This window comes from Stegodyphus dumicola, chromosome 4 (assembly GCF_044657685.1).
Source record: "Stegodyphus dumicola isolate Sdum_Otavi_A_Nest chromosome 4, ASM4465768v1".
In the NCBI taxonomy this organism is placed as follows: domain Eukaryota; kingdom Metazoa; phylum Arthropoda; class Arachnida; order Araneae; family Eresidae; genus Stegodyphus; species Stegodyphus dumicola.
This window is the reverse complement of record NC_140771.1, coordinates 193,616,411-193,631,482: the sequence shown is the minus strand read 5'-3', so window position 1 is coordinate 193,631,482 and position 15,072 is coordinate 193,616,411.

The following is a 15,072-nucleotide window of genomic DNA, read 5'->3' as shown; positions in this document are numbered from 1 at the left end:
TTAGCCTCCTAAGGTGACATAAGAAAACGACACAGAAAATATATTATATGATAATTAATGGTTCAAGCAATAAAATGTTGGAATGTATGCAATTCCAAAACGATCTGTTGATAAATACTGCTGTAATGCAATTCAATATATAATTTCTTTTTCGATATCCAGTGGCAAAGAAAATTTGGCAGGTGAGGGACAATGAAATGAGAGAGAGACAGAGAAAGCTAAAAAAAGGCATAAAAGTTAGAAAGAATTAATAACAAATACGTTGTCATGTAATATCTGCTACAGGTTTCAAATAATTTAGCGATGTCTATTACCATAAAAATAAGGGGCTATGTCTGATCTGTCCATAGAATTATGACCGCCAGAATAGCTAACCATCGAACAAACAAGCACAAAATTAAAATGCTTCAAGTTTATTCTACCTCACCACTTGTAAGCGTTTAAATTAAAATGTACGAATGTAAAATTAACAGTCAACCTGGACCTGGTTTCATTATAAATATTCCTTTCACAAATTATATCAATTCAGCAATTTAAATCTAACCTAGGCAAAGACTACAAGCGGCAGAATTTCGAACACACACTTACCAAGCAGGGACTAATCTCAGTTTAACTTATCCCTTGCAAGAACAGCCTTTTCTTCGTTCGGCAGGGCAGCGGAAGAAGGCCGAACTCTCACATTCCTATTTTTTAAATTCTTTAATTAGTAAAATTACTTGCCACTCAAAATCTATATAAATTCTGAAATGAGCGAAGCTGAGCAAGAAAAAAGGCAAAAAGGAAAAAATTAAATTAAATAATATTTCTTTAATAAAACTTAAATGTAAATGCCACAATCATACTATGTAGAAGAAATCCCCCCGCCCGTATTCCTGACTTTCCATAGAGGACTTCACGCTACGGGCAAGTAATAGATCTCCTTATGCAAGTTCATTGAAAAAGTAACGGCACGATTCACAGTATGTAGGAACAATATAGGTATCAAGTGTAATGCATAGAAAAATCGCGAAAAGTGTATATTTGATGACCGGTATGATGTATATTTGACAAATTTAGTGACCTATTTAAAAGGAATGTCCATTTCACAAATGCAGGTATACGCGCTACTATACATTTTTCGGTTCTTAGAAAACATTAGTTATTAATTACACATATTAATAACACATCATTAGTTCTTAGATAATATTGTGATTGAAAAAAAATACAGAGGTATTACACACATGCTATTACCGTAAAATTACGACTTTAATCATATTAATGCTTCTCGACTAACAAAGAGTTGTTTCTTTGCAAGATTACACGCTTCCTTAACATCGATGGTTTTGAAAAAGTAGAGACTAAATGCATAAAACATCTCCATAGCTACCCGAGAAAAAAGCAAAAAACTACAAGTAACGAATTTATATAAATAAACAGAAGAGATATAAAAAAAGTGACATAAACAATGTGTAATTAGGACAGCATGTATTATTTGCATGGATGCCTTCGTGGAGGACTTTCTAAGACAACCTGTCTTATCCCGACATCTGATATGAGAAAAACCTCAAAAATGGGTTGATTTTTTCCCAGCGAATGGGCTAGTTGCATGTTGAAATCGTATAGCCGTAGTTGCCGTGTATGAAATCGTATATCTTGTGGTTATCGCATGCGTATACACTGGTGTGCAAAAATTATGGACGAAGTCGAAAAATTAGCATATCAGCTGAACGAAGAGCCAGAGCGGACAGAAAGACCAATCAGGAGATTAAGTAAGGTGATGTACGGTAGCACATGCGCAGATATGCAGGTAGACGTAATGGGGGAGTGTCTGAGTAGTATAAAGCATGTTGTCGTTGTAAGATCAGTATTTCTGGCAAAGAGATTGCACGTCGTTATAGCAGTTAAAATCACACCGAGTTGCTGCCTCAGCGAGAAATGGAGAATAATCAATCTGTTAGACGACATCTGGATGCTTTTACCCGAGGTCGAATCATTGGGAAGTTGGAGGAAGGCCGCAGTGTGACAAGTGTGGCTGCAGAGTTCGGAATTGCTCACACCATCGTTTCACGACTTTGGAGACAATTTCAAACTACAGGAACAGCTATCCGGGGGTTTAGTAGTGGTCGTTAACGAGGAACCACACCCGCAAATGACCGGTATATTGCCTTACAGGCCAGAAGAAACAGGCGGCAGACAGCGGTAGAAATCGCTAGACACACGCCACAGGCGACTGGACGACCGATATCGCGTTTTACCGTGGCCAGAAGACTGCACGGTGGTGGTCTGTTTGCACGACGCCCTGTACGGTGTGTACCTCTAAAGCCTGCCCATCGGAGATGGCGTTCTCTGTGGTGCCGGGAACACCGGAATTGGAGAGACAATGAATGGGGACGAGTACTCCTTACAGATGAGAGCAATTTCAGTCTGAGTAGCGATTCTCATCGCATACTCATCTGGAGAGAGCGGGGAAGCCGCAATCATGCCTCGAACATCATTGAAAGGGACAGGTATGGAGGTGGCGGTGTTTTCGTTTGGGGAGGCATCATGCTTGGTAGTCGTACAGACCTTCACATCTTCGACGCAGGTTCAGTCAACGGGACCCGTTATTGTAACGAGATTCTTCTTCCATATGTGCGTCTTTTTAGAGGCGCTATGGGTCCGCAGTTCCTTTTCACGGACGACAATGCACCATGTCATTGCACAGTAGCTGCCGAATAGCTCTTAGAGAGTGAGGGTATTGAACGTATGGATTGGCCGGCACAATCTCCGGATCTCAATCCCATCGAGCATGTATGGGATTTTCTAGGCAAACGCTTGGCAGCTCGTACCTTACCACCTGTAATGATTCCGGAGCTTCGATTGGCGCTGCAAGACGAATGGGCAGCAATGCCTCAACAACTCATTGACACCCTCATTCTCAGCATGGGCAGACGCTGTGAAACCTGCCTAGCAGTCAGGAGAGATCATATCTCCTATTAAAGACCGGATGTTTCTACCTGGACACCCATCACAGGGATGTTTCGGCCTTCAGTTCCATTGCGCTCCATGCTACTTTTTCAATAAAGCTTCTTTTTATCCCTCTGATTTCTCTTTTAGTAAGTGTTGCTTACATTACTCATGTCCTTACGTATTGGGGATCTTACGGTATTAAATGTGTTGATTTGGAAAGCTTTTGTACAAAGTTATATTCAAAAAACTGTCTCGTCCTTAATTTTTGCACACCAGTGTAAGTAGATAGCCCTATAGTACTTTTTTCCACAATTGATTAAATTCCATTTAACTAGCCTGTTAGATGGAAACCAAATCAGGAATGAATAACAAGTATTCCGTAGTATTCAATTATTGTCAATCATTGTCGAATGAATTTACATCTAAAAATGTTTTCAGTTATTTGGACTGAGAATTCGTTAAGCTAAAGTTATACATTACAACAAAATGCATTACCACTGTTCAAAGGTTCAAAGGTCAAAAGGGTGCGGAAAAGTTTTGATAGCTGATGTGTAATGTATAGGTGGCATAAGCTACGAGAAAAGAACATTATTCACGGAACAATTAATAATTAAATTTTGTTCTCGTTTCTTGTCGGAGAGCAAAAAGTGCTTATATTATAAATGCCATGAAAAAGAACTAAAAATTTGTGATTTCTCACATAAAAACCAGTTTTAATGGAGAGTATGATAGTCTTTTAGCGAAGCCAATATTGCAAACCTGCAGGGCATGGAATCAGCAAGCAACTGAAGCATTGCGTTGCATTCTCACAGAAAAGCAGTTTCCAGCTGCTGAACTGTTACTGGGGGTGGCGGCTGATAAACGAACAGTAGTCTTTCTTCATTGAATTTCCAAATATTTTCGATTGAGATTGTAAGATCTAATCTTCTTAGCTACCGTACAGTTAACGTAATCTTACGAGGAAACTTGCCGACTTGCCTTGCGAAAACTCACACAGACGTGAATAGTACCAGCACAGAAGAAGGGTGAAACAAACTCTTTATTATTCGCCAAATTCTTAACACAAATGCACGTACTTCGTTATCACAATAACGCCGATGACTTGCAATGGGAACTAAGAATAATTTAACAATAACTTCAAAGATGAGTAGTAGTTCTGAACTAACAATTTAAGTTTAAGGCTAATTAGGCTGACTCAACAACAACCCGGCGATAGACTTATTAAATGGCCAAAAGGCGTATACAGCAATAAGGACAAAATAGCAACGAGCGTTAGTATAGTGAAACCCTGCTCTGAATAAATTTCTGGTTTCGTATATTTCTATACTCTCTTCACTTAACTTTAAGTTTGCATCCTGGCAAGGAAATACGAGGTTAAAATGAGAGGTTCAGGAAAGATAGCAAACTCGAAAGAATTTGTTATGCAAGCTAAGAGAAATCCTACAAGATCATCGCTTAGAAAATATGCTATGCAGTCAGTTCGAAAGATTCTTTAATCAAAAGGAAATTTTCCACTAGTGTGGCCCTGTATTATCATCTATTAGAATGAATTAATCCTTGACTGTTGTAGTCTAAGATACCACAAAAAGTCCGAAGATCTCATCGCTATATTACTGAGCCAGTAATGGTCCATTTCTGACGATGTACAGTTTGAAATGGGCATTAATACGAATACCAACCAGATAACTACTTTGCTTTCTCATATCAGTTACTGTCTTTCATAAATGCAGGATTATTCTGAATGCCATATTCTGTCCTAATGATAAGTCAGGTTCCGTAATAAAGTTTGATTCGTTTGAGGTTCCTTGATTTCCTTTAGAAATTCCACTTTCCTTTAGAAAGTACTCCACGAAGGCATCCCTTCTCTTAAGCCATAGGTTCTCAATCTTTTTTTGTCTCATACACCAATTGCCGATTTTTACCCTCTTTTTTTAGGGGGGGGGGACGTTCAAAAGGCACTCAGGCAATTTAATATTTATACTCCAGAGCTTCAAAACAGAGTGAAACCAAGGGCAAAGTTTCACTCAAAGCGTTTCAAAACACAAATTTAAAATAAACAAACTATATATTAAACGTTGCACATAAAATACGTTATAATACTGCCCGGCATCTGACCCAACCTCGCAATGCTCATGTGAACTGCGATCTGTTTTCACTTGAAAAACATCAGAGAGTTGCACAGACTTGGCATCGTGCACAGCCTGGGCATTTTCCATGTACATATCGATCCGTTTTTAGTTAAAAAGATCAGAGAATTGCACAAACTTGGTATCGCGCACAAGCTCGGCATTGCGCATAGCCTTTCCTTTTCCCGTGTACACAGCGATCTCTTTTCACTTAAAAAAGTCGGACAGTTGCACAAAGTCTGCATTACCCATATGCTCAGCAATCTGTTTTCATTAAAATAATCAAAGAATCATAGAAATTCGACATCGCACATAACCAACTCAGTTGATTTAAATTATAAAAATGCTTTCCAGGAAAGTGACTCAACGACGAAAATTAAGCTACCAGAAATAAAATAATTACCTAACATTGAAGTTGCCATACTTAGCGTGCACCCGGTATTTAAGCCAATAAATGACATTTACTTTCAGTCCTTTCCCTTTTGCAGAATATATCGCTGACGTGAACTGAATTGCTGACGTGAACTGTCGCTGACATGATATGAATTGAACAATCTTTTTGCCTGCCGAGAACTACGGAGACTTCTTTTAATTACTTCCCATTTTACCTCAAGACTGTTGGTATGCGCACTTGCCTGCGGATCTATAAAATACAAGCTATGATTCACTTTTAGGTTCTCATATTCTTCGGACTCGAGGCAGCTATAGGCTTTCCAGCAATCCGAAATAACATTGATCCTGGCAGAACATTCTGTTTAATTGTTCCCAACAATGACTTGACACTTATACTTTCAACCACTCTAAAGACACATTTATCCGTCCTTCTCTCAGAGCAAACGAAATACCCATCTCAGTTTTACACTTTTCCCTCTATGAAATGTTTGCTTACCAAATATACCCTAGTCAATTTCTACAAATTACATCTTCCCAACTTCACATTCTCCTTCAAACATAGCTCAATACATGCTTTCCTACAATAACTCCAATTTGCCACAGTATTTTTAGCAATATGTAATTCCGATAGTATAAAATCATGCTCACACTTACCCAACCACATATACGTAACTCGCAAAACACCACACAGGCTCAATTTACTCGTTACAAACCACAAATCCTATTGAATAGACCTTGTAATTTGATGCTTACATTCGCCTCCCGTAACTTCATACACCCATTCAAAACCGTCTTTACAGTTCTTTCTCTGTACTACTGGTTTCGTATTGGTTTGACAGATCGGACATTTATACGACCTTGCAATCAACCTTTCCTTCAAACAATCACGCTTTTTTACTCTTTCGCTCCAACTAATAAAAAAAATCCAGACTCAAATAATCATCCATACTGCAGGAAGCATCGAGGTACATACTGATCAATGATTAAAACGTTTCTTTGAGCAAAAACATTCTGTCTTTTGAGCAGTCACGGTTGTAAATTTTAAATTATTCATTCAATATTTTCAGTCGTTTGGTAAATCATAAGACAGTAGAATCCCACAAACTCTGTAACTCGACAACTTTTTAGGAACTCTTTTTAAGATATCTCTGGGCCAAGCAAAGCAAATATTACATACAGTAAGTAAAATTATTATTTATGCGTATGTATTTCCTGCTCTGTTCAAAGATTTGAGTTCATTTTCTGTAATTTTTGCCATTTTCGCATTGTGCCATTAATTCATGGAATTGCCTAACAAATTTCAAGATATGTTGCATTACTTGGAAACGTTGTTTGCTTATTTCCGAAGATACTAAGAAAATCAGGTAGCAGCTGGCCACTGATTCACATTCCTTTCTATTGTTGGGAAACGTTAGATTTATCTGAAGTTTTGTGACTGCATCTTATTACAAGCTAAACTCACACCAATTCATTGCGGGTATCATTCCTCAGTTCACATCCAGGCTAGACATGAAAGAAATTTACGTCTTACGTTACATTTACTTTAATTAAATTTACGTTAACATATTTTGGGGAACTTTTGATATTCTGTGAGGTGAAAATGTAATTCGCAAAGAAACAAAAACAAACTAACGTAACAATGGAAACGAAACTAAATGCCTTAAAGAGACTGGACAAAGGGAAAAGTCTAAACAAAATTACCATGGATTTGGTGTTGGACTGACTACTTTGATAGAGTAGAAAAACAAGACGTCCAAAATCGAGTCTTGGTATGTGAAAATAGCATGTGCGGTTAGTTTAAATGAAAGAAAAGGTATTGAAAGGTGGTGAATACGAAAAAGTGAGCAAGGCGCTTTATTTGTGGTTTAGGCAGCAAAGAGAACAGTGAGCATCCATTTCAGGACCAATTTTACAAGAGAAAACCCTAAAATCTAATGATAGATTTCAAGAAGGAAAGCCTGGGTTTACTGGTATTGCTGAGCTGGCTTGGCAGGTGGAAAAACTGGTACGGCATCAGGGAGTTAAATATTTGTGGGGAAAGCTAATTTGGAAAATGCTGCGATATTCAAGGACAATTTCCACAAACTAATTGAAAAAGAGGATATATCAGGAGATTAAATTTATGACTGTAATGAGACCGGTCTGAATTTTCGAGTGCTGCCTTCGAAAACGTTGACATCCAGGGAAGGAAAATCGACACCTGGCTACAAAAGAAGCAAGGAGAGAGTCACAATCTGGCATGCAGCAATGCAACAAGCAGAAATTAGCTGAAACTAGCGTTTATAGGCAAATAAAAAAATCCCCGGATATTTAAAAACGTAGAAAAGTACGCTAATGGGACCGAAACCAGCTATGGTACCTGTTCGTTACCGGAATCAGTCAAACCCATGGATGAATGGAAGAATATTTAATGATTGGTTTCATCATCAGTTCGCAACATTGGCGGAAAAGTTTCTAAAATAAAAAAATCTACCAAGGAAGGCTATTCTCATTCTATACAATGTCTCATCCCATCTTGATGCATAACAGTTATGAGATGAAGATATATGAGTCATGTTTCTCTTTCCTAACGTAACTTCAGTGTATCAGCCGATGGACCAGGGCGTTTTGGAGGCACTGAAGAAAAAATAGAGACGTAAATTTCTTTCATCTCTGGACCTTTCAGGAAAGGAATTTCACGAAAGCAGAGAAGGGACAAAAATTCTGAAATAGTTGGCTTACTTAAGGAAATTCCAGGCTGCGAAGAAGTTACTGATGGTGGTGTTGAAGAATGGACGGACAAGATGAAAATTGGGAAATTTTAAGACATGAAGAAATAATTGCGCTGGTGAAAGACAATATGGATAAAAATGAAGATGAATCAGAAAACGATGAGATATAAGACAACAGAAATACTAAAATGATGACCCATAGTGAAGGACTGAAGGCCGCTGAAGGAATGCTCCGTTACATGGAGGAGCAAGGTGCATCTGATATGGACATTTTGTTCCTCCGTCGCCTACGGGATGAAATTGCACGACGACGGAATGAGTGTGAGAAACAATCTACTATCACACAATATTTTTCTACCAAGAACTATTAATAATTGTTCTTCATTTTTGTATGTAAGTTTTTTACTCAATTATCTTAGGGCATTTGTTCTTTTTATGACTCCTATTGTGCTTTAACTTAACATAAAAAATCAGCATTGATTTAACCCTTTACGTCACAGTGTGTACGATCTGGACACACCTAAAAATTTCCTTCCGTACGCACAAAAAAATTGAATGAAAAAGGATTTATAGGTTACTAGAGGTTACTCTGAACCTTCTTTATTTATAGTAAATGGCAACTCAACACAAACCAGTCCATATATTTTAGCTATGTTTAGTTTTTCTAATACCCTCATTTTTCAAAGAAATCTTCCAAATTATTTTAGGGTATAAAAGGAATTGTTTGAAAAGAAATTTCTATGTTATTTTTTGGCTGTATTCTTATCTCCTTATTCTATATTAGTTTTAAATTTTTACCTTGAAATCTTGCCTAAAATCAAACGGCGAACTCTAGGAGGGCCCAAACCGGGATCACCGATAACCTAGGACTACTGAGAGATATTCTTTGTTTCTCTGCACCTCATCGGTCAGTTCATTGACAACAATGCTCTTTTCAGCACTCTTTTCGAAGCTCTATTCAATCAGTGTGCCACTTTGGGCACATCCACAGAATTAAAACGATAAGTGCTATCTTCACAAAATTTTACTTGTGTACTCCTCTAGGCCTAATTACACTAATTAGACTAAGCCAAATTAGACTGCCTCACTTTTTTTTATCAAAACTCTGACTTTAAAAGGTAGCGTGCCGGAAAGGGTTAATTGAATGATGCACTTTTCCGTGGCCAGTATTGTGCTACAAATGTCTGGAGTAATTAACAAATAAATATTAAGAGTTCTGAAAAACCCACTCCTTATTCCATAAAACTCGACAGTATCTCTGTTACGAAACCACGAGTTGATAGCCAGAGGACACTGACTAACAGCGCTAAAGCAATGTAAACGTTTTTGAATAAAAAATAAACAGTGGAGAACTGATAAGAGAAAAAAAGGGTTGTATGTACAACAAATGAAGAACTGTAACAAATTTTTGGTGATGTATGTATTTTGTAAAATAGACTGCAATAAAAGTTTCCTAATAGCTTCACATTATTGGATTTGTGAAGATTTAACCGGCAGTCAAACTGAACGTAAGTACATTCGATTTATTAATTTGATATTTTGCATTTTTACGTAACGTAACAAAATGACGTCTGTGTCAGGACGCCGGGTAGCTTTAATTAAAAATTCATTAAAGTGAAATAGAGACGTTTGAGTTTTAATTTTAAATAGACAGTGTTACCGTTAAAATTTGAATGATTGATTTTTTAATGAATATTTGTTGAACTTTGAATTATTTATTAAGAATTTAATTTACGGACAGTAATAACACTACTTTTGATTTTAATTACGGAAGAATTTAAACGATTTAGAAGAATGTTGTTTAAGAACAAATTTTACTAAGACTGCGAATAATTGAGATGAACTTTTAAAGGTCGATACATTAAATTTAGATAAAATTACAGTTCTTTTCGCTCAACATGATGATAAATGGCAAAAGATAAGTACTTTGAAAAACAGGTATTATAATTATTGAGCAGTAAAGATAGTGTGTTCTAATGAAGAAGTTGAAAAGAAATCGAAACCACTGAATCATACAATGATAAATTTATATATTTTAAAACGAAAGTAACTAGACTTGAACAGAACTTTAGTAAAAGGGAAAATATTTTATCTAAAGATAAAAATGAAGCTGTTAAAAGGAAATTTAAACTTCCTAAAGTTGAATTAAGAAAGTTTAATAGCGAGGCAAAAGAATGGTTGGGATTTTGGGGCCAGTTTAAAAAAATTCATGAAGATCAGGAAATTGATGTATCAGTATTTACTACAATGTACGGAACCTGGATCTAAAGCTAGAGATCTAGTTGAGAGTTTTCCACCTACTTCTGAAAACTATCATTAATCTATCGAATATTTGAAAGATAGGTTTGGAAGAGACGATCTTTTGGTTGAAGTTTATGTGAGGGAACTACTCTGTTTAGTGATGAAATATAGTAGCAATTCTACAAAAAAAAAATTTATTTGTTTATACTGCATGATAAAATAGAAACACATTTACGGTGCGTTAGAAAGTTTAAAAGTTACAACCGAGAAACATACCGTTATGTTGTATCCTTTTGTTGAAGCCTGGTTATCCGATCATATTTTAAGAATATGGAAAAGAAATTTAGCCTCAGCAGACAAAGGTATTTCAACAAGCAAATTAGAACTTTTGATGACATTTCTGAAGAAAGAAGTTGAAGGTGAAGAGAGAATAACAATGGTCAGACAAACTCCCTGAAAAAAGACTTTTAATGTAGGGTTTAATGTAGAATGTCGATCACAAACGAAAGCATTTCTGAAACATAAACATGGAGGGCGGAATGAAATACCGACAGCTGCGGGACGTTTAAACAACGAATCGACAAAAACAAAATCTACAAAAAAGGGAAATTGTCTTTTTTGTGGGGAGAATCACGACTGTGTAGAATGTAAATCCTCTAGATGTATGTCTTTAGATCAAAGAAAACAGATTTTGTTAAAGAAAGGTGTGTGTTTTACTTTTTAACTCCAGGTCATTTATCTAAAGATTGTAGAAAATTTGTTAAGTGTACAAGGTGTTTTAGCAAACATTATTTGCTTATGCGTCCCAGCGTAAGTGAGTGCACAGAAACCGAACATCGGAAGACCGAAATTACAGGGCATACTTTGACGAATCAGACAAGTATGCCTGAAGTACTGATGTAAACGCTGAAAGTCCGAATTCATGGAAATCAGAAACAACAGCTTATTCGAGTTCTCTTTGACACTGGATCTCAAAGATCATATATTACGAAAGTGGCATCAGATATGGGGTCTAAATCAGTGGGTGAAAAAACAATGAAACAGTCTTTTTGGAGGTACAGAATTAGTGCAGGAACATAAAAAAATATCGCGGGATAATAAGTAATATAGAAAGTACTTATAAATGCAATTTTGAAGTTAATGACTGAAAGGAAATATGTGCTACTGTAAAAAGTGTGACAATGGGAATGTGGATGAAAGAATTTAGACGACAAGCAACATGGCTGAGTGTTTATAATAAGGAGGAAGATCCTCTACTGCAACCTACAAAAATATCCCTTCTTATTGGAGCAGATATTGCTGGGAAGCTGATGACTGGCAAAGTGAGGAAATTGAAATGCGGATTAACTGCATTTGAAACTTATTTAGGGTGGACAGTAATAGGAAAATTATGAAATGTGTATACACATGATGATACTATTTCTGTTTTATCCTTGTTCATTAATGAAAGTGCAGTTGCTGATCTTTGGAAGCTTGAAGCTATTGGTATCACCGATCCTCCATGAAGCCTTGCTACGTTGTATAAATTTCGTGAAACCATAAAACGAAATGAAGATGGTAGATATACAGTATCGCTGCCGGGGTTGGAAACACATCCGCCAATTTTTAATTGTCGAGAACTCCCTGAAAAAAGACTTTTAACTACTGTTCGTAAACTTGTTGCTAAAGGTCACTTGAATGATTATCAAGAAGTTTTCAAGGACTGGATTCTACAAGGTATTATAGTAGAACTTCCATTGCAAGATCAAGTCGGGCTCTATTTACCACATCATCCAGTAATAAAGCATTCTTCCATTACTAAAATCAGACCAGTATTCGACGCTTCAGCACATGAAAAAAATTTTGTTTATTTCAATTCTTGCTTAGAAAAGGGCCCCAATCTGTTAGAACTGATACCTTCTATACTTTTACGATTTCAGTTGAAAAGATACGGAGTAACAGCTGATATACGTCAAGCCCTTTTGCAGATAAATTTGAATCCACAAGATAGAGATTATTTGAGGTTCTTGTGGTTATGAAGATGGCGATCCAAATAACTTAGTGACCTATAGACATTGCAGAGTACCATTTGGAGTAAATTCAACCCCTTTTTTATTAGGTACTACTATAGCATATCACTTGGACCAGCTCCCGACTGGTCCGGCGATTTTTAAGTGGTCTGTAACTCTCAATTAAACTAATTTTCAAACTAACTTGTAACATATCTTTATCTTTATTATACTAATTTTTGAGAGACGCTCAGGCTCCCACAATCACTCTCTGCTTCGCCATTGAAGCCAACTCCAAAGTAATTAACATTCTTTTTGTAAACAGTAACGATGGCAGCGCCATCTGGCTTCAGAGGGACTTAACACTCCCCCGGATTGAAATTACAAAATTTCAAGAAATTATACAAACATTCTTAACAAAGTTAATATACTTATAAACAACATAATAAACTATTACTATAACTACAGCTATTACAATACTATAACAATACAATACATATACAAAAATATCATTTCAGTTTTCTATCGGAAGAACGGCGATCTTTGTTATCGCTCTTTTTAATTCTCCTGATTTTGTTTTGATTGTAACCGTTCTTACTTTATTGTCAGATCCATGATAGACTTTAATAACCCGACCTAATATCCATTTGCAAATTGGCAAATAATCCTCCTTAACGAGTACTTAGTACCAACAGAAATATTGTCCTTCTCTATCATCCACTTGTTTCTCTGCTGCAGAGTTTCTAAATAGTCATTTGACCATTTCTTCCAAATAATTTGAACTACTTTCGTTGTTCTCTGCCACCGGCTTAACCAATTTTCATTTACGTCTATTATCATTGGCTCCGGAATCGTCTGTATTGATCTCCCTATTAAAAAATGACCTGGGGTCAAAACGTCATAACAATCAAAATCATTGGAAATAGGTGTAAGAAGTCTCGAATTTAGTATTCCTTCTACCTGCACAATTATGGTTTCAAACTCCTCATATGTAAAACGCAAATTTCCTATCGTTCTCTTTAAATGATACTTTACGGACTTTACACCGGCTTCCCATAGCCCTCCGAAATGAGGGGACTTGGGAGGTATAAAGTTCCAGTCTATTCTTTCGGACGTAAAATATGAGGCCAAAGTTTTATCAGGAAAATTAATTACATTGTAAAATTTCTTCAACAGAGAATTTGCTCCTACAAAATTAGGGGCATTATCAGTGAATATTTTCGCACATTTGCCACGTCTGGCCATGAAACGCTTAAGAGTGGCAATTAAAGCACTAGAAGTTAAATCTGACAAAGGCTCAAGATGAATAGCTCGTGTCACGAAACATATACATACACAAATGTAAATTTTATTTAGCACGCCCTTTCTCTGATGCTTGTAAGTCACATAAAAGGGACCGCATAGATACAAACCTGAAACACTAAATGGGGGTGATCTATTAACTCTCTCGTATGGCAAATTGCCCATAATCTGTGAAGACAAAATCGGTTTGCATTTAAAGCATGTCACACAAAGATGTACTGTTTTTCGCGCCAAATCTCTACCACCTAATGGCCAAAATTTTAAACGTACTGCATTCAATAATCCTTGGGGGCCAACATGCAATAATCTTCTGTGCACACTAGAAAAATAAATCTTACTTAGCTTAGAATTTTTTGGTAGGATTGCAGGATATTTCTGAGAAAATGGTAAAGAAGCTTTTTCAAGACGGCCACCAACGCGAATTATTCCTTTACGATCAACAAACGGATGTAAATTTTTTAAGTTACCTGTTATGTCCTTTTTACAAAATAGAACCTTCTGCTCATGCTTAATAAGCATTTCCTCAGCTATTCTTACCTCCTCTAGTTGAAGAGAGCCTACCTTTCTTGATTCACCTTTCCTGCAATTACAAATAAACCTAAAAATATAAGAAAGAACATTAATTATTCTATAATAATTGTTACTAATATTCAAGAGTTCGTCTAAAACGTTAGAGTTCATGTCAATCAACATAGTTCTCTCAGAAATGTCATTAATGTCACTAGAACTTTTGCTTTCTTGCACAAAGGACTCCCTTTCATTTGGTGTTAGGTTCTCAACCTCTGGAACTATTGGTTGTAAGCACTTGTAGGGAAGATGCGGCTCTGTAAAAAATTCTGCACAAGTCCACCACTTAGAATTGTTCACTACAGAATAGGCACTAACTCCACGCGTTAGAAGATCGGCTGGATTGTCTTTGGTTGAACAATAAAACCATGAATCTGGATTAGTCAACTTCTGAATGTCGTCGACGCGATTTTGAACGAAAGTCTTCCATCTCCTGCTTGATCCTTTGATCCAATACAGTGTAACTTTAGAATCACTCCAAAAAAAGATATTAGATGAACCTTTACGATCTAAAACTTTTTTAACTTCCGTTCCCAATCTTGCAGCAATCAGTGCACCCAGCAATTCAAGTCGAGGCAAGGAAACTTTTTTGACAGGTGAAACTCTGCTCTTGGAAGCCAGCAAATTCACAGAAATTTTTTCTTGATTCTGTACCTTTACGTAAACGGCTGCACCATACAACTTTTGACTTGCGTCAGAAAAAACATGGATCTCTATATTTTCATCACATGAATGCAAAGCAAATCTTGGAACACTAATGTTACTAAGTTCTGAAAGCTCGCTACACCACTGAGACCACTCGTCGTTCAAATCAGA